We start from the raw sequence: 21,647 nt of genomic DNA, 5'->3' as shown, positions 1-21,647 counted from the left end.
AGAGTTGCTCGTTTGTATTAGAATTTATGTCGCTTAACTCCAGAGCAACAATTATACCGTATCCATAGTTACCATCCATCTTTATCTTCTCCAGTACATTATTTTTGTCATGGTTAACATTCACGGCGTCTAGTTAGCGTATGCAGTCCTAGAATATGAATCGTTTAAAGGTCACCTCCCGTAGGGGTCCACCTCCATTATTCGGGCACAGGGAGGAATCAGTTCTCATGCACTGCTCACCTTGGGATACTTGGTGTGGCTATTATCCTCCATCGGCACTGTCCTCCTTCAGAAACCGTCTGTCAGATGGGAGGTGGAGTTTGATTGATGCGTTCACTGCAACGTTATATCACCTCGGAGAGAAAGAGAGAGAGAGAGAGAGAGAGAGGACGAACTGTTGACTAGAATCGATTATTTTGGGCACTCGGATACTTCACTCACATTACGATCGTTATGTTCCTTCGGGAGCGCAGCGTCGATCACCGAGTCGTTATAGAGAGAGAGAGGGAGAGAGCATCATTGCCCGGATAAGCAGGCAGTCAACGGAGGACTCATGAAGAATAAGGGGGAAGGGAGATAGGGATGGAAACATAGGGGAAAGAGTTACCGAGAAGGGATGCTGAAACGAGGATGTATAACTCCGACGAACTCTCGGATGATGCAGATTAGGACGATGGAAAAGTAAGAGATGAAGTGCGGCGATCGGCTTCACAGAGACTCTACCCGCTTGACGCACATGTCTCTTGGGTGGTAGGAATAGGAAGTGCACGTTTTCACGCGCTCTTCTTATGCTAATATCTCGTTCTAAGGCGGGCTTCCAACTATTGGCAGCAGTGCGTAAGCGGACGTATATGAGGTACAGTGTTTGTTCCCACTAATGAACTTACGTGATAGTTTCCGATACACGAGCCTGCGTCATGTGCCACATTAATTTTCGTGTGGTGTAATCTTTGGTTCGTGAAATGAATCAGTGTTAGCGGAGCGGTGAAAGGATTACGTAACTTGGGAGCACATATGCACGGATAGATGGAGAGGAATATTCCAGATGTATTCAATAGACAAAAGTCTACCAGTATTCATTCTTGTTTATATTCTCAGAATACACAGGTCGCTTCATTAGTAACGTATTGGAAGGTGAGGCATCTTATTCCTAGAGTGACTACTTGATTGTCATTCATTTCACACCGGAGTTATGAAGAGGTGGGAAAGAAAGCAATACTAGCTTCAGTATTATACTAGAATCAGACTCTTTAAGAGGGATTAAGATAATGTTTAAGCGTTGTTCTCCTTCCTTATAACCGCTTAATCCATCAGCTCTTTCACTTATCTGTTTCTTGGGTGTATAACAAATACGTTTATGTATTAAGTGCACAGGATTTGGACTACAACCTTTTACAGGTAGAAATAGCTCTTAATATGTTTCCTATATATGTATATACCGCAATTTAGTTTTGACAATGCGAGTGTACGTTGACTTCATGTGAAGATATTCGTTTTTTCGTACTGAAAACAGAGGAGACGACAAGCTTGTATTTCTTTTAACACATTAAATAGTGAATGACTGAGCGATCCAATGACATTAAGCCTAACAAACGCAACGCAGAATAACATGCCAGAACTGTGTTATTAGATGATTTTTTTTTTTTCATATTAAAGTTCCCTCGCCCCTCCATGTTTATATTGGATTAAAGCGTTTACATCTAGGCAAGCATACGCTTGCGCATGTGTGTGTTTATGTTTCAGAAAAAAAAGCAGTTTTGTTTAACTATATTGATCTGAAAGTCTCTCTCTCTCCACTCATACACGCTCTTTCGGTTGAGGAAATATATCCTTATCCCTCATATTTATGCTGGATAGTGAGAAATGTGAGGGGAGGGGGAAGAGAGAGAGAGAGAGAGAGAACGGAAAAATATAAACTTCCTGTTCTAGATATCTTTTGCTTTCACCAGAAATGCAGAAAAGGGTAAATGATAGCAATTTTTCAGCAGGAACGGAAAAGAACCGCTTAGCTTCTCTCTCTCTTTCCATAATTTTGTATCATTCATACATTACTTTGAAGAGCATAGTAAATAAAAGTAGTAATATGGAAAATGCCGAATGAAAAGTATTTAATCTCTTTTACTGCATCGCAATTTCCATTTGTAAAGCCATTTTATAAAATGTTTACATAAATAAATACTTTTGAAGCGATTTTATTCCCAACTTATACTATTCAATAAATATTAAATAAGATGCAAAACTATGTTGCGAGAATATGGCAGCCCTGTTGAGATGATGTGTGCTCCTTTTTGGTTGGCCGGGTGATTAGCCTATCCGTTCCCCTACTAATAGGCTTGGGTTCGAAATCTTACCGCCAGCATGAATGTTTGCGATTCTCTTTACGTGAGAGATGAATTTCATTTCCTACCTTTCATCCACGCTGTGAGACTATGGCCATGGTGCCGTAGTCTCACAATGGAGGCCAGAAGTGGCTTTAAAAAGTTCCATGTTTGGTTTCTAGACCAGGTAAAATTGAATTTAAAAAAACATAGAAAAGTCCGTAATATGCTATAGGTTTACAACGTTTTTGTAGTGGGAGTCACGTAAAAATAGGATCTAACTAAAATAAGTTATGTTTTTGGCAACCAGATTACAGCAGCTATAGTTAGCATGCCATACAACATGAAATGTTCTTATTAAAGAAGGAAGAAAGTCATTAACTGGACTATATCAAGGTTGCGTAAGAGGTGGGAAGTCGGATTTATACACTGCATTAACGGAAATTCATTAATAAGGCGCTTACACCAGACAGTGCATTATTAAAAAAAATCCCTACACTGTATACCTTCAGAGATAAAGTTTTTTTCTCTATGATGACCTGAATAAGAACCAAGGTCTTCATACGAAATAATATCCAACACTCTTAGTAATTTAGATGTATCACTTCAAACAGCCTTCTCCATTTAGCGTTTCTTAGGTACATGTATTTTATGTTACGGTTCTGAAAATAATCGTTCTTAAAAAACTTGCAGTCCTGTTACTTTCCTTTGATACAAACCGGTATTAATATTAGATGTTTTAAGTTTTAATCATTTGCAGTAATCTGTATGCAAATCAAATACGGATTACTACCAAAAAAAAAAAAACAGTTGTATATCCCTCCCCTCAGCATGGGAATAGAAAATTCTATAATGCTTAGAAAAAATACATTTTTATAACTAGATCATAAAAGACAAAAATGCCACGAACTAGAGTTAAGCCTTGTCGTACTGAAAATGCAGGAGACGACAGACTCATTCACTGTTTAGTGTGTTAAGAGAAATACATTGTATTTCTCTTAACACACTAAACAGTGAATGAGTGAGCGATCCAGTGATATCAATAATAACAAACGCAACGCAGAATAACATGTCATAAATAAAAATTAAAAAATAAGAGTACTGTTTCCTTTCATTTCATTTAAGATGATTATTAAGTAAACTGGATCAGATAGTAAACTAATAGCACGGATAAGAAAGCCTGATTTTCAGGTGTCCAGTAGGATCCAATTTCTACAGAAGATCTCTCAATTCTTGAACTCGAGCTGCTGTTTAATTTGCATTTTACTGAAATGCTAATGAATGACGAGAGATATGCATTTGTTTATTGATGACACCAAGTTGGAAAATATAATTGAAAAGTGAATATAATACGGAATATTAAGGAGGATTTCAATGCATTGCTTTTGTGTGAGATTGATTGTCAATCAATGCTATTTCAAGGTGTATAAGAGTGACTTTACAAACGGATTATGATGATGAAGAAGAGCTGGGACAAACTGTAAACTGTGGAAGTAATAAACAGAGAGTAACCAAGATAATAGCAAAATTGTAGCATGCTGACTATAAGAAAAGGTTAAGGGTATGCGGATTATAGGTTTGGTATAGAGAGAGAGAGAAGTGAGAAAGACACTCAAATAAGAGATTGGTTAACAGACAGCAGAACTGAAAAACAAAGTATTTCTCCTGGGATAACCTTTCAGAATTACGAGTATTTCTATTTTTATCATGGGAGCATTATATACGATTAAAAAATATTATTACTTTTAGTGTTAATAAATTCAGCACAAAAAAGTAAATTATTATTTTTTTTTTTAGATTTATACATAGTACTACTCTTTCGAATCCAAAGCACATGATTTATATTAAGATATTTGAATGTGTTCTTAAGATACATAATGCTTATTATTCAGAATCATGATAGTAGTAGTAGTAGCAGTTTGTAACAGATGCTGCACATTGAATTAGTATAGTGTTGTTATAGATAATTGTTAGCTATTATACGAAAATTGGCAATTAAAAATCGACAGTTTTAAAAGTAAACCAACATTTGTTAATGTGGCTGGTTTGGGGGTTATTATGCGAATCCCAGCAACCAAAAGCCTGGTACATTAGTAATAATTACAATCGTAATTTTTCAGTGGCGTAATAAAATTGAAATTGTTCTTACAGCACAATTGGTAGGAATTATGACAGTGTTATGTATTACAGTTTCAAGTACAGAATGAAATGGAGGGCAAGAGGAAAAAGCGAAAACAGAAGAAAAAAATCACGAACAAATAAAGATGAAATACAAATACACCAAATATTTTACTTATGGTGCAAAATAAAATGAAAGAAAGAGTAAATATAAAATATACATAAAGGTTAATTCTCCTAGGTTAAATAAAAGTAATACGAACAAAGGTAATATATAAACGAAAAAATAATTCAATAGATGTAACCAAGCGTAAAGAAGCCTCTGTGTAGCTGAGCCGGTTTCGACAGAGTATTTAAGTGGAAAGGTTCGAATCCCGTCAAGGATCTAATAATCTTTATCAGTGCTTTTAAACTGATGAGTTAGCCATTGTCATACGCCGGATAACTCAAAACGGGACATTGGGGTTTTTAGTCCTAGTTGCTAAGCAAAGGATTGTCAGATCGTGGGCCTGTAAGTACCGTAGATTATTATTGATTTACCAAGAGTGAAAATTACTCTGGTACTTGGCTATTACTATTAACGATATGAATGATTAGATATTTTTAATAGACTTGGTAAAAATCAAACATATATACTTTTGAATAATTATAACAACAAAGATTTTACAAATACATGCGAGTATAAAAATGAACAAAAGTAATTTTAATATATGTAATAGAAATATGTCAAATCACAAGAAAAGTATGGATATACTTTTTCATAAGATTCTCATAATATTCTCTAGTTCAGAGGAGGGCACCGTATAATTTCCACTCTGCGCTGAATTGAACTAGAGATTTAGTTCTCTATGGATGACATTGTCAAGCGACAGCGTACCTTCCTGCTAACGCATGAAGTATTGCTCGATTTCCATAACTGATGGGACAGATTTCACCTTGTGTTCCTTAGGTAAATCTTGTAGAAGAAGTGACAGCTGGAATTTGTGGGTAAGTTGTACCTAAAAACCCAGAGTATGTCTTCTCCTAGTTTGGCACAAATAATCTTGCATGGGAGATCCTAATAAAAACTGAGTGACCTGCGTAAATACGAAAATGAGAATGACGATCTAGATGCTTGGGATAAAAATTAGACTGGATGCATTGACTTCAAGAGGTGGTTGAAGCTAGCAGATTCAAGTGGTAGACGCACTGACCATTAGGAGAATTGTGTTGAGTCCTCTGGTAGACTCTTTCAGAATGAGTTAAAGTTGTTTGTAGATATGAATGGCAGTGTCATTCACAGGGTGAAAAATTATCCTAAAAGATGCGATTCTATTTTCAATAGGGAATGGGCTTTAGCCTTCCTTGAAATATGGAATGTAGTGTGCCGAATAGATTATCTAGTAGATAATTTTTGCTAAAGGTTTTGCTTCATACAAAATGTGATTGATTTCTGCAAATGATGGATGAGTCTTCAGAGGGTAGGGGATATATTATTAATTTGAGATGCCCAAGATCATTAAGTGCAGTCCGGCTGATGACTTGAATTCTCCACTTAAGTGAAGAATTTCGTATATATTTCATTGCTTAGCACCTGTTGAAGCGGTTGCACAAGTGTCCATTTGAGGGATTAATAGATTTGAGTATTGCAGAGATGGATGCCTAAAATTTTTGTTTTTCACTTGACTAACACCATTCGACTAGGGAATCAGTTCTTGTTTTCCATTGGCCTGTCAACAAGCGAGTAGTTTCTTCATAGTTTAATTGGGTACTAGAGGATTATGCATAATAATTTGTGTTTCATCCGATTGGTTTCATTTCTTTTCCATTGTTTGTGACAGTTGTCACCCTATAAGCCGATAGGGTTATCTTCAGACTAAGTAATCTTTGTATACGACTTTATTCGCATTTTGATTTCTAGAAATATTCAACGACTAGCATAAGTACAGTAGTTGCCCAGAGAGGCGACACCCTTGCTTATCCCTCTGGATTCAGGTGATATGCAGATGAAGAGGCTATTTAAAACAGAAAAGTATAGTATAGTATAGTAGTTGGACTCTTGAAATAATGACAGGTCGATATATATATTAATTTCAACTTGGTTCAAATATTCACAATATATATATATATATATAAATAAGTTTTTTTTTTACCTTAGGAATAATGTATATTAGGGTTACCAAGTAATTTTATAAACTTGGTTATTTTACTCCTAATCCCAAGTAAGCAAACAGTTAAGTTTGCACCTGAGCATAGTTCAAGTCTAAAGGTGGTGCAACACCAGGGCAACTCATTGTAAAGGTGGGTAAAGCTCTGATAACTATTCTTAGTATTTTCCATAACTCACTGAGGAGACCTCAAAAAAAGGTTGAAACCGGTCTGGGTAGTGACCCCACCCATAATTTTTTGCAGTATACATCTCTTAGTGAGATGTGCTTTACATTATGGAAAATACTAAGAATAGTGATCAGAGCTTTACCCACCTTTACAATGAGTTGCCCTGGTGTTGCACCACCTTTAGACTTGAACTAAGTTCAGGCGCAAACTTAACTGTTTGCTTACTTGGGAATAGGAGTAAAATAACCAAGTTTATAAAATTACTTGGTAATTCTAATATATATATATATTAAAATTACTTGGTAATTCTAATATATATATATATATATATATATATATTGTGCATATTTGAACCAAGTTGAAATTAATATATATATCGACCTGTTATTATTTTTGACATCATTATTGTGATTATATATATATTCAAGATACCAAGTAATTTTATATAGACGTCGTTTTTAATCCTATTTCTTAAATAAGCATACAGACAAGTATGTCAAGTTTGCGCCTGCACGTAGTGCAGGACTGAGGCAACTCTTGCAGGCAGTGCAAGACTGAGGCAACTCGTAGTAAAGGGTGGTTTTAACGCTCCGACCACTTTCCTTAGTATTTTTCCCCTAATGCAAAGCATATCCCCTTGCGGAGATGTATGATGATATGCATTAAATGTAATGGTCACTACCCAGACCGGTTTTGACCTTTGTATAGGTGAAGCAGGCTCTAAAATTTAGGCGATCCTGAAAGATCGCCCATCTCAGCGTTGTTCCACTCAGTGATAGGCTCACCCCGTCACCGAGAACTTCTCAGCATAGGCTGTACCCAGTGGCAAGCTCACCCCAACCACCAAGCAGAGCCATAATCTCAGCGGTGGCCCCACTCAGAGACAAGCAAAAACTTATCCCCAAGCAGAGCCTCTCAGAACCCAAGCCTAACCCGCACTCACCGGGTTCGACCTTTGTATAGGTGAAGCGGGCTCTAAAAATAAGACGATCTCGAAATATTGCTCAACTCAGCGTTTTTCCACTCAGTGACAGGCTCACCCAACCGAGAAGAACTCAGCATTGGCTCTACTCAGTGGCAGGCTCACCCTACCACCAAGCAGAGCCATAATCTCAGCGGTGGCCCCACTCAGAGACAGACAAAAACCTACCCCCAAGCAGAGCCTCTTAAATCAGAGCCAGAGCCGTGATCGAGGTCTCGTCAGTGGGAGCCAGACCTGAAATACGAAGGTTGAAGCAATGCAGAGCTTATATGAATTTTACCTAAAAAAAAGTTGCCACAAGGTGCTTTGACCTTATTAAATAAAATCTCAGGATGAGAGATAGATGTAGAAAGTTTTTTACCTTGGGTATATTATGCATTCAAGATACCAAGTAATTTTGTACAAACTTGGTATTTAATCCACCTTTACCACGAGTTACCTGAGTCTTGCACTACCTGCAAGAGTTGCCTCAGTCCTACACTACGTGCAGGCATAAACTTGACATACTTGTCTGTTTGCTTACTTGGGAAATAGGATTAAAAACTAAGTTTATATAAAATTACTTGGTATCTTGAATACATAATATTCACAAGGTAAAAAACTTTCTCTCTCTCTCTCTCTATATATATATATATGTGTGTGTGTGTGTGTGTGTGTGTGTGTGTGAGACTTGTTTTCATATTTCAAAGTGCATATCTTTGAAATATACTGTATATTTAACACGAAATTTCTGAAATAGCATGCTGCTTCCAAAATGCTTTAAGTAGTAAAAAAGTTTACGGCGATAGAGCAGACCCTTTGCATTAATAGGGTTTTAATTGAAGGATATTAATTTACATACATGTGTAAAAGTCTTGAAGATGAAGATGAAAAAACTTGACAAAAGATTGGATTAGAGTCGAGAGGGTATGCAATTAAAAGTGATGAGCGACAAGATAGCAAGAACTGAGTGCAGAAAATACATACTTTATTGAATAGTGGACTGCTGTATAAATTTTCTATGAAAGGCAATGCGTCAATGAATGCAATGTTCCTGAGAGAGAGAGAGAGAGAGCCTTCATCCCTTAAGGTAAGGTTTTAGTGACTCGCACCCACAAACACTTGCAAACGTATAATATATTTGGTACCGTGAGTCTGTTAAAAGATTTTTTTGGTATTAATAATTTATTTAATTTTTACTTAATACAGAAACCCTTATCTTTTGAGCCAATTCCAGCCTCCAAGGGCCTCTTCCCCTTGGAGGCTGGAATTGTTTACAGCTCTGAAAATAATTCTGCGTTACTGTAGATTATAGAAATTGTTTGTCGCAGCCCTGTCTAATATGCCTTCTTGGAGAGGAGCCTTGCAAATGGCGTTGTTGCAGATTGTGGAATGCACGGAGAAAGATTCTTCTAGCATTTAAAAGAGGAATGATTAAACTTGACCACAGACGACCTGATCCGAGAGTTACAGGCTGTTTACAGCTCTTCTAGAGCAACTGCCGGTCTGTTTAGCCAAGTGGTTAGCATATCCCCACCCCAACAGGCTGCGATTCGAATGCCGCTAGGGCATCCTGTCGGTACTTATATTACTGTACTTCAATGTACAGTAAACCTATAATATATTAAAAAAGCACGGTTTTTCTAGACTTCACTGAGTGTCTTGAAATATTCTCGTGGCTATTCTACACCAATGATTTTCAAAATTTTTAAAGAGTTGTCCTTTTTTTAATAAATCTAATTTCCCTACACTTTTCATAAAACAAGATTGACCTACGGTTATCTTATCATGTATTTTATTAGTTATTTATCATCTAGTAATCTAAGATGTTCTTACAGTTTTTGATGGTGCACAATTTTACTTTAAACCAAACTAAAAGTAAAAGAGCACACAAAGATATTAATAATGGAAGTTACTAGTATTTTTAATGCTATATTAAACTGAAATAAATGGACGGAATATCGAATACATGCGGGAGTTGCACTTGAAAATAGTAATATTGAAAATAAAATAGTAAGAGTAATATTGACCCTTGCATCGCGGTATCCTAGAAAGGATCTAGTCCTTCCCCACCCCCTTATGGGGACGCATCTCATAGTTTGAAAACCACTAGTCTAAGGAGTTCTCTACTGGTTTCTTGGGAGGCTTCAGCAGAGCTGTTAATGTCGCTTGATAATTTCTGATGCTATATCATTTGGGTCTTCGTGATGATGTCATCTTGCAAACGGATGGCTGAGATTCGAATTGCACTATGGCGTTTTGCGTAAAAGTATTGGTAGGAACATTTGATAAGGTTATATTTATGTGCCATGATTTAAGAAGAGGTCCTTTAGCTACATATCCCGAACGTGCGTTGTATGGCCCGAAGGATGGACGGATATTAAGAATTTTTTTTGGGAGATAGAGAGAGGGAGGAGCTGTTGCTAAATTTGCCTATCCCAAATTTCTCGGTTAATTTTCTGGTGACTGTGAAGGTATGTAAATACTTTTAGTTGTTTAAATATAAAGAGCCAATAGGCTTCATTTCGGCGATATAAACATTATTTAAATTATGGGGATATTAAATCCCACATTGTTTTAAAACCGAATAAGAAACTCAAAGATTGGAATCAGAGAGTTTCATGCCGAATATAGTAAACTATAAAAATATCGGCGATTACTAGCGTGAGCTAATGCAAGTAGTCCAAGTACGTAGTACAATACCGGGCAACTCGAAGCAAAGGAGGTAAAGTTCTGATCTCTATTCTTGGTATTTTCTATAATGTAAAAACACATTTCCCTTTGGTATTAATTTGGTCTAGACACTCACTGATGAAGCCTCAAAAAAGGCTGAAACCGGTCTGGATAGTGACCTTCTTCCATAATGTAATAACAGGCATACATTTCCTAGGAAATGTGTTTTTACATTATGGAAAATACCAAGAATAGAGATAAGAACTTTAACACCTTTGCTGTGAGTTGCCCGGTAGTGTACTACGTACTAGGACTACTTGCATTAGCTCACGCTAGTAATCGCCGATATTTTTATAGTTTACTATATTCGGCATGAAACTCTCTGATTCCAATCTTTGAGTTTCTTATTCGGTTTTAAAACAATGTGGGATTTAATATCCCCTTAATTTAAATAACTTTTAGTTATGATTACAAGACTGGATCAAATGTTTCAAAGCAGATTCTGCAAGTTCTTCGGATTTATGAGTAATCAAATCAAAAACTAGAGGCAGGTTGCGTATTTTGGATCGTGCAAGAGCGTATTATTGAAGATCCAGCACTTCGAGAAGATGGAAAGTTGAATTTTAATAAGAGGGATGTGAGATGTTTCCGTTAAAGAAGTACAATATGTTTGGATATGTAATATCTTCTTTTCGAAGATATTACATATCCTAAGCATGTATCACATATCCAGAGTCTGCATTTTGATGTCGAAAATCATCAACTAGTGCATTGATAACTAATACAATGCGGATGTTTCCTAGTGTTCTGCGATTTTCAACACATTGAAATCTGTCGATTTTATGATCAAGAAAGTAATTCAGTTCACCAGCTATAATGAAATGTTCCAAATATTAAGTGGCTTTTTGTCGTCAATATATTCCGCTGTGGTATGTAAATATTGAATATATGGGGAATGTTATGATTCGGCATTTCTATTTGATCATATAAAGCATCGCTTGGCATTTCTGTAATCTGCTGAGTTTGCAGGAAGACTCCACGGATACCTTTGGCTGAACTCGACGCCGTGTCTGGCTGAAAGTTTAGAAGTAGAACTGACGTTAGGATTTTTTTTTCCAGAAGGATTAGACTGACATAGCTGCATCGGATCTGCTCATCATAAACTGTTTTGTTTCAGTGAGCAGAGATACAGCCTATGGCATTTTGAAAGCAGAATGAGATTATGGATTTTAGGACAAGGGAGGGTATAGACTGGATTTTACTAGTACTGATCTTTTTAAACCATGGATTAGGTATTATATCCCCATAGTCTTCTTGATCTTACCTCTTATGTTTACCTACCTCTCAGCCATGGAAGACTGGGGATTTGTTGTTGTTGTTGTTATTGTGGCATCTAGAAAGCATGTGGATGGACATATTTTTCTGTTTCTTCTTAGTTCAAATTGTACATTCTTTGTGACAGTGCAGATTATTTACATTTTAAGTATGATTATTTATGAAAAAGATAATACATATATACAAAATATATATTTTGAATTTTTTAAATTTAAACACATTTTTCCACAAAGCTGTAAAAAGCAAAATTGCTCCCCCTCAGAAAGAAATTTTTCGCGTTTACATAAGGAAAGAGCGATATTTTTCATGCTTCTAGCAGTAAAGTTTTGTTTGAACTACCAGCTAATTAACAAAGTTCTGAGTGGACTCCCGGTCATCTAAAAATATTCACGAGTCTTCTTTGATGTTTAGGTCGATAGAATTCATTCATTGCGGACCGTGTTTGCTTTATATTGGCTCTGTATACCGCAAATTTCTTAAAATGGAAGAGTATTTTAAAGTATTTATTTGGTTGTAGTTAGTTGTTTTCACTAACTCTCTTATAAAGTTCGTAACGGAATGTTGTATGGCAACATTTTTTTAATTCCTTATGCGTGTTATCTTTTAGTGTAGCACTCTTTAGCATAACACCGTTCATTCATGGGTTATTATCTGTCCGTCCTTTTCTGAATGCTTTGATGCTCTGTCAGCAGGAATAGAATACCTCCTATAAAGTTAATGGACCATTATTTTAAGTTTGTGTTTTTATAAGGTTAACAGCAACGACCTTTTTTCACTAATACAGTCATCCCTTTATTACGTCGGGGTTCCGTTCCATCCGGAAGAACGTAAGTCGATACATTAAATCAACAAGTTATAGGGGTTAGGGATTTAACAGTAATGAGTATACTCTCATTTTAATTTTTAAAGCTTATTATAAGATTTTACTGTGCGTTACTGCCACTATACAACAGGAGAATAATCACCCAAATCTTGCACCACAATCACATCATCCATTACCTTCCCTATATGAAGGACCATGCTGCGGCTCTTCTGGTGTAACCTTTTTTTTTTTTTTTTGATAAAATTGTCCAGTATGCTTTGCTTTGCTTATTGCTCTTCTTTTCATTATAAATTTCTTTATGGCAAGCAAACGCAATATGTACTTTCGTTTCTACTAATAAGTAGCGTTCAACATTGGGATCCATGTCTTCAGCCATTTTGAGAACATGCATAGAACCTTTCTTCAAGACCCTTCACTGTAAATTGATCAACTACCTCTTCTTGTTTCTCCTTTCCCTCTTCTTTTTCTCGTTCTTCCTCTTTTACAACACGTTGTTCCTCCAGTTCGACCAATTCTAAGTTGGTCAACTCTTCAGGGGCACTTTCTATGAGTTGAACTATGTCGTCATCATTCACTTCGAGATTGCCCCTTTTTCTGTGATTCTTCACTAGTTTTTTTAATTGGGTGTGTAGGGGCCATGTTGCACAAAAAATTGCGAAATATTGAACGATAAATATACAAATAACATATTTTTCAAGCACAAAATCAACAGAGGAACTGTTGAAGCCAAGTGCCGACTACCGAGAGAGGTTGTCGCTGAATGCGCTTTTGCCATTGCATTGTTGCTAAACAAAAATCTTTTTACTTTACGCTCTCTTGCGTCTTGTTCGAAAGTACAGTCGAAACTGTTATTTATTCTATTATGAGATCACGGACGTGTCTTCGAAAGGACGTAACTCGAACGGACGTAAGTCGAAGGATGATTGTACAATAGAATAGGGTTTGTTTATTCGACTCTTGCAGCGTGTGTGTGTGTGGGGGGGGGGGAACAGATCGTACAGTGGAACGAAGTTACCCTCACTAGTGGTTAACGATTTTGAGGATGAGTATGGATAGGAATCCGTTTGTTGAGATGATCAAAGTATAGCTGTGTCAGTGGATCCCCAAGTATTTCTTTGCTGTCGTAAATAACAATGTAAGACGTTAAACGGTGAATTTAGTTCATAAGCAAATCAGATATTCCATCTCCATTCTTTTGTTTAATAAAATTTCTCCCCAGTAGTTTCATTAAGTGTAAACTTGTCTGGGATGCTGTGATGATGTTGCAGTTTCACAGAGTGCGTCAATGAAATTATGGTTTCTGATGCATAACTGATGGAAAAAAAAAAAGGTGAGGAAGGTATTTTCCACGAACAGGGTTCGGTTTAGTTTATTTACAGAATATCTTATATCAATAAAAGGGAAAGTACTATTTGGACTAATTTGTATGAGCATATTTCGGTGATTACACCACATTTTTTTATTATTCAGTTCTATAAAACACTGAAATAATAGTTCCCGACAAGTTTCGTAAATCGTAGGATTTACACCTTCAGGGGGTAAATAGTATAACTAAGTTTAAACAAGAGAATTAATAAATACAAATCATAACCATCTGGCTATTCATAAAACTCAAATAACAGAATGCAGATATATAACGTTATTCACGTTGAACAATACTGGATGATGTCACGTGTGCTTGTTCTTTCATACAGTCCGAGCTCAGATTGAGGTAGATTTTTTATTAGAGCTGACCACACTTGATGGAGAATTAAACCTTGATTTTTATTGCATTGGGTTGGGTTTTTTAGCATATTAGCAGCTTCTTTAAATTTTCTTACATAACTGTTGTTTTCTATGTATGACATCGTCGTTTTTTGCCAGAGTACATCGTGTCCAGTGGAAGTGGTATGGAAAGCAAGACCCGTTTTTTGTTCTCTTTTGTATTGTACGTCTTTTTGGTGTTCAGCCATGCGTATTTCTCCAGATCTTCCTGTCTGTCCTACGTAGCAAATCCCGCAAGAGCAATGGATTTTGTAGACTCCTGGTTTTTTAAGAGGATGATGAGGTGGTTTTGGTGGATGTAGGAATCTTGAGATTTTCTCCATAGGAAGGAAGGCTACTTTTATGTTGTGTTTGTTCATTAATTTGGCTAGCTTGTCTGTAACATTTTTGATATAAGGAAGCGAGATTGCATATATATACCTATGGAACAACATCGATAGTCTTACATTTAACAAAGCAATAGCGATCTCAGAACAGAAGAAACATACATTAATTAATAAGTTCAACGTACTCCTTCAGAAGAAAGAAATTCATAAAATACAACTAGATCATTCAAAAGTAGTTATTAATCTTTCTTCAAGAGTCCTAACAAAAGAGGAGAATAATCTTTTACTCAAGGGTTTTAACTTCACCTTAACCCCACGTTTCCTTCCAAATATTGATATCATAGCACAAATAGAAAAAGGAATTAGAAATCTACCGGACAACACGGCAGATCTTATCCGTATAGAAAGTACAGCTTTACTATTAAAAAGCAGATTACCTCGTAGGAACTTACCTTACAATGAATACGTTTGCCTTAAAAATTTAAAGGATGACAAAAATATTGTCATTATAAAAGCGGATAAAGGCAACGCAACTGTCGTTTTAAATGCTACAGAATATGATAACAAAATGAAAAGTCTCCTGGAAGATACCAACACCTACAAACCCATAGACACAGAGATCCCACTTGGCCTACACACAAAAAAATAAACGATCTAATAAAAAAAAGTGCCTCTCTGGACGGAAGAACTTAAAAAATGCTTACAATCAAAACATCCTTTGATACCAAGAATATATGGTGTTCCAAAGATCCACAAGACAGATATACCTTTAAGACCAATAGTAGATGGAAGAGATTCACCGACTTCCAACTTGGCGAAATACCTCACCAACATGATCTCAAAACATATAGGAAAAACATCTTCCTTCATAAAAAATAGTAAACATTTCATAGAAAAAGTGAAAGATATACAAATTGGTCCAACAGACATCTTAGCAAGTCTCAACATTATCAGCTTGTTTACAAACGTCCCGAGACAAGAAATTTTGAATCTCCTAGAAGACCTCTTCCCTCCGGACATCTTGAATCTTTTTAAACATTGTATAAACAATACTTTTTTCACCTATAAAGATAGAATCTGGGAACAAAACGAAGGGCTGGCCATGGGTTCATTATTATCACCGGTATTAACAAACCTATTTATGGAAAAATTTGAAAACAATGCTCTTAAGAATTACCATAAAAAAACAAAAATATGGCTACGCTATGTGGACGATATTTTCATCATATTCAGTGGAACAACAGATGAACTTATCAATTTCAAAGAATATCTCAATAATTTGCACAACACCATAAAATTCACTTTAGAACAAGAAAAAAATAAAAAGCTTCCTTTTCTGGATATTCTATTAGAAGTTAATGAAGAAAGTAAACTCTCCTCCTCAGTATATAGGAAGCCTACAAACACTGGAAGATTTCTAAATGCAATCTCACACCACCATCCTTCACAAAAAATAGGCTTAATTAAAACTCTTCGAGACAGAGCATACAATATCTCCAGCACACAAGAAAGATGTAATGAAGAGCTAAAATACTTAACACAAATCCTCCAACAGAATGGATATGAAACAAAAACCATCAAGAGAATAATCCTTAAAATGCCTCCAGCTAAACAACACAATAAAACAGGATTACAAAAATGCAATCTCGCTTCCATATATCAAAAATGCTACAGACAAGCTAGCCAAATTAATGAACAAACACAACATAAAAGTAGCCTTCCTTCCTATGGAGAAAATCTCAAGATTCCTACATCCACCAAAACCACCTCATCATCCTCTTAAAAAACCAGGAGTCTACAAAATCCATTGCTCTTGCGGGATTTGCTACGTAGGACAGACAGGAAGATCTGGAGAAATACGCATGGCTGAACACCAAAAAGACGTACAATACAAAAGAGAACAAAAAACGGGTCTTGCTTTCCATACCACTTCCACTGGACACGATGTACTCTGGCAAAAAACGACGATGTCATACATAGAAAACAACAGTTATATAAGAAAATTTAAAGAAGCTGCTAATATGCTAAAAAACCCAACCCAATGCAATAAAAATCAAGGTTTAATTCTCCATCAAGTGTGGTCAGCTCTAATAAAAAATCTACCTCAATCTGAGCTCGGACTGTATGAAAGAACAAGCACACGTGACATCATCCAGTATTGTTCAACGTGAATAACGTTATATATCTGCATTCTGTTATTTGAGTTTTATGAATAGCCAGACGGTTATGATTTGTATTTATTAATTCTCTTGTTTAAACTTTAAGTTATACTATTTACCAACTGAAGATGTAAATCCTACGATTTACGAAACTTGTCGGGAACTATTATTTCAGTGTTTTATTGTATGAGCATATTTTACACCTGTTATGTTTTTATGGCTTCACTGAAATGATACTGGAATAATAATAACAAAAATGCATAACATTTTAAAAGCATTTTGTGATAGACTTCGAAGAATCTGGAACATAATAAAATCGATATTCTTCATGCATTTATTAAAGAAAGCAGGGGCTGAAATTGGATCAAGAATTTAGCCATGCAACACTACTAGCAAGTGAAATTATCTTGCTCACCTGACCTTGATTTGGTGCATCATGCGGACGAGTTTATTACCGTAATAGAAAATGAAAAGCCGTCTGTATCCATGCGGTTTTGTTGTACTTTTAAAACGAAATGCTCTAACCGAATTGATTTTCGAAAAGGCTCAACATAAGTTCTGTAGAGGGGGGGGGGGAATGTAATTTTAAAGCTCATCATGTTTCGGTGTAATAAGATGTAGATTGGAAAGAGTAGCGAATGGGTAAGATGCTGCTCTACAGACAACTTTCTAAAATACATTCTGGTAAACTAGCAAAACATATCCAATTTCGTTGCCGAAATGCTAGAAGGACGTCTGCGTAGGAAAACGAGAGAGAGAATGCAATATAAGATGATTTATTTCCTTTAGATTAAGAAGTTGACAGCGAAAAAAACGTGAATAAAAAAAGAAAGTGGGACAGTCAGTTCGGAATCGTATTTATTTAAATTTTCGAAGCTAATTTTCACAGACCTTCCAGAAGCTGCAGATCGGCACTTAAAATTTCCGAATAATCTTGAGTATGAAATAAATTTTAATATTTGGAAATTCTTGTCCTCTGTGAAGAGTTTCCTGCCTCATCCACGATTTTAAAGAGGAAGTCACTTTTCCCTAATGCTGTCTTGGAGAAGGATTCGTTTGCACATTTTTTCCCCTTTTCTTCTTCCCTTTTTCAGTAAAATTAGTGCCATTTTCGGAAGATAAAAATAATTTCTAAAACATTAATATTTTATTTATTTTTATATTGTAGTAATGGGTTATAACCTCTAGAGGTAGGAATTTTATGTTCTCTAGAACTATGTGTTCATGGGGCCGGTTTGTTTGTTCTGAAGAACGAGTTTCCCGAAGGGAAAGACCTCCATATGAGACCATTTGATTCAAAAGACCTGAGAATAAAGTTTCTCACATCATAGACACGATCGAACCCGATTCTTTCAAACCAAAGGGCTCATCTATACCATCTGAGCTCTTCTGTTAGTTTCAAATCGAAATATGTGCCAAATTAGTTTTATTCGTACATTCTTATATCTGCGTGTACACAGCATCCATAACGCCAGACGACTTGCACGGATGCTAGATACTTCGACGATAATTATTAAGAACTCATTTCTATTATTATTATTATTATTATTATTAATCTGCCAAACCTGTGGCAGATCATTTTAATATGCTTAAATGGATTCAAACCCGAAACCTGCTGGTTGGAAGAGCCGGTAGTACGTTAACTACTCCACCAAGTAGACCGAAAATATCAAAATAAATATTTAAAAAAATCTGACATTGGAAAATGTCTGGAAAAGTGATATCAACATACGAGGGTGGTCTGAAAAGTTCTCGGCCTTGGCCATAGATGGCAACTCTATCGGCACGATTTTTTTTCTAAGCTGGTACGTCTGTCATAAGCATCCATGTGAAATTGCAAGTCATTCTATCTATCAATCTATCAAATGGCTATCGTGAGGTTATAAAAGTCTTTGTAAAAGAAGGTTTAACGCCAAAAGAATTCATTCGAAGTTCATAAAAATTTATGAGCACTCTTCTCCTTCGTTTTCCACAATTACAAAATTGGCTGCCGAGTTTAAACGTGGCCGTACTAGCCTTGAAGATGATCCACGTGAAGGACATCCAAAAAGTGTAACAACACCAGAAATCATTGATCAAGTACACGATATGGTATTGTATGACCGGCAAGTCGAAGTGCGTGAAATCGCTGAGAATATAGGCATTTCAAAAGAAAGTATAGGATATATTTCGCACGAAGAATTGCAAATGAAAAAGCTTTGCGCTAGATGGGTGCCGCGCTTGTTCATAGCAGATCAAAAACGCACTCGCATGGAAATCTCTGTACAGAGCTTGGAGCGTTTTAAAAAGAATAAAACTGGTTTTGTGCGTCGATTTATTGCTATCGATGAGACTTGGATTCACCATTACACTCCAGAATCCAAACGGCAGTCAAAACAGTGGGCAGAAGTCGGTTGTTAAGTGCCAAAGAAGATGGAAGTCGGTTCCATCAGCAGGAATGGTCATGGCATATATTCTGGGATGCTAAAGGCATTTTGTTTATTAATTATCTTGAAAAGGGTAAAACAATAACCGGGGAATATCATTCCGTTCTTTTAACCAGAATAGACGAAAAAATTCGTGAGAAAAGACTCGGTTTGCAGAAATAAAAAAAAATCATCTTTCATCAGATCAATGCACCTGTCCACATAGGTGTTTTGGCAATGGGAAAATTAAGGGATCTGCACTATGAATTGTTTTAACATTCACCCTATTCCACAGATTTGGCTCCATCTGACTTCTATCTCTTCCCAAAACTAAAACTCTTCCTCGCTGGTCAGCAGCGTTTTTCTTCGAATCAAGAGATGATTGCAGCTGTAGATGAGTATTTTGCAGATTTTGCCGAGAACCACTACAGGGACGGGATAATGGAGCTTGAGCATCGCTGGAATAAATGCATTAGTTTTAAGGGAGATTATATTGAGAAAGAAAAATAATTTTGAAATTATAAATTAGTTTTTTCATTGTTAGGCAGAGAACTTTTCAGACCACCCTCGTAAGTGAAAATGCGATCTATGGTCGTGTCTCTTAAGTAGTGCAAACCAAGATAACTCCGATGCCGGAGGTCACATTCTTATATGATTTCTGAAACAGTTCTAAAGTATGAGAACTGTTAGGTTTATGTTCTTGACCAAAACAAAACTGGATTAATAATATCCTTCATATTAATAACTTAACGAGCTAAATTGAAAGCGTTTAGACTCTGTGCTAATATTTATGTACTTATTAAAAGTAAATATGTTTTATTCTGAATAAATAGAAATACAGATCAGAGTATACTGCAAATCGCCAGTAAAAGTTAAGTATCTTTTTCAAGAATGTTTTTTAATTTACCGAGACAACTTAGTTTGTTAATAAGTTTCTCCTTGTCAAAATGCCATCGACCAAAATTATTGATATCTTACGGGAGAATTCCTGTATCTCCTGATCTCTTTCTGAATTCTCTTCTCTACAAATGTATTTTCTATTTTCTGTCTTATTTTATTGTATGTAATTTTTTTCTGACATGGAATTATTTCATTTTCTAACACTTATATTTCTTAATCTGCATTGTCATGTGCATTCTTCCTTTAGATATCTAAGAAACTTCACTGAAACTTCTTGTACTCTGCTTCTCATTTTGTCACTGTTTCTCATTTTCCGGTATTCAGACCAATACAATTGTTTAGTCATTGATGTTAATTTATAAAATTTAATCTGAATTTATTTTGCCATTCATATCTTTCGCGCATCATTTGAAATATATGCAGTTACAGTCTTTTATCAATATCATTATCAAAAGTTAGGGAAATGCTAAATCCGAAATATTGGATAAGTGATTAGATTCTATTTATTTATAAGTATTTACTTCCTTACAGCGGTATGAATAACTTCAAATGCTGTATCTCTGTTTTCGTTGAAGAAATTCATATCACATTAGTTTTAAAATTTATAATGGTAGTGATTACTGAATCTTGGACGCGTCTTACGGTTCCAACATCCAGTAATCACCGAGGTTTTGAATTTTGTTTTACGACCTTGCAATGAACATTGCATTAACCACGTTGATTTATTCATCCCATGCCAGTATTTTTTTGTAAAGTGATAGATACTGTACTCATTCTTTGCCAGTAGGAAAATTTGAAAATTACAATAATTAAAAATTTAAAAGAATTTTTAAAAAATATTTATTGATATTTTTACTTCATAGTGTGATGTCTTTGGAATACGAATAACACACAGAAGATATAAAAAATAATTAAGTGTATATGATTAACAATGGACGAAGCGAAAATGTAAATTTCATTAATTTTTTAAACTTACTTGCACGATAGATAAACAGGTAAAAAACTACTGAATATTACAAATTTCTGAATCCGTATATCGCACGCCACTGGTAGCAAAGGCGCGGGTGTGTCGTATCGTGGACGTGGATATAAGCTAACCTGACCTCTTAAATTCAGAGAAACCAACAATACTACACCATTACAAATAGCAACGCGATCATCATGAACATGAGACTAACACTAGAAACACTAGACTAAGGACTAAACACTTGGAAGTTGGAACGTATAATACGATGTAATACGTATAATGCGATGTACGATAGTACGATGATTTAACTGATATTAAAAAGTAAAACAACAAAAACATTAAAAAACATAATTCGTAGAAAAAACTGACAAACTACGATAACAAAAATGTTAAAACAATCGTATTAAAAATTACACAATAGAAATAAAAACATTTGGTTCAGAGAAAGTATTAACATACAACCATTGGGAAACAAATGAAAACACTACTTCCGGTGAGATCACTTGCTTCACTATCGGAAAGCAGTAGCTTTATAGCAGAGTAATTAAATAGTAATTTTTTCCCTGAATAAAAATTAGCATT

The sequence above is a fragment of the Typopeltis vanoorti genome, chromosome 17 (genome assembly GCF_054136105.1).
Source record: "Typopeltis vanoorti isolate ZY-2024b chromosome 17, IOZ_Tvanoo_1.0, whole genome shotgun sequence".
Taxonomy (NCBI): Eukaryota; Metazoa; Arthropoda; class Arachnida; order Uropygi; family Thelyphonidae; genus Typopeltis; species Typopeltis vanoorti.
Note: the sequence above shows the minus strand (reverse complement) of the source record.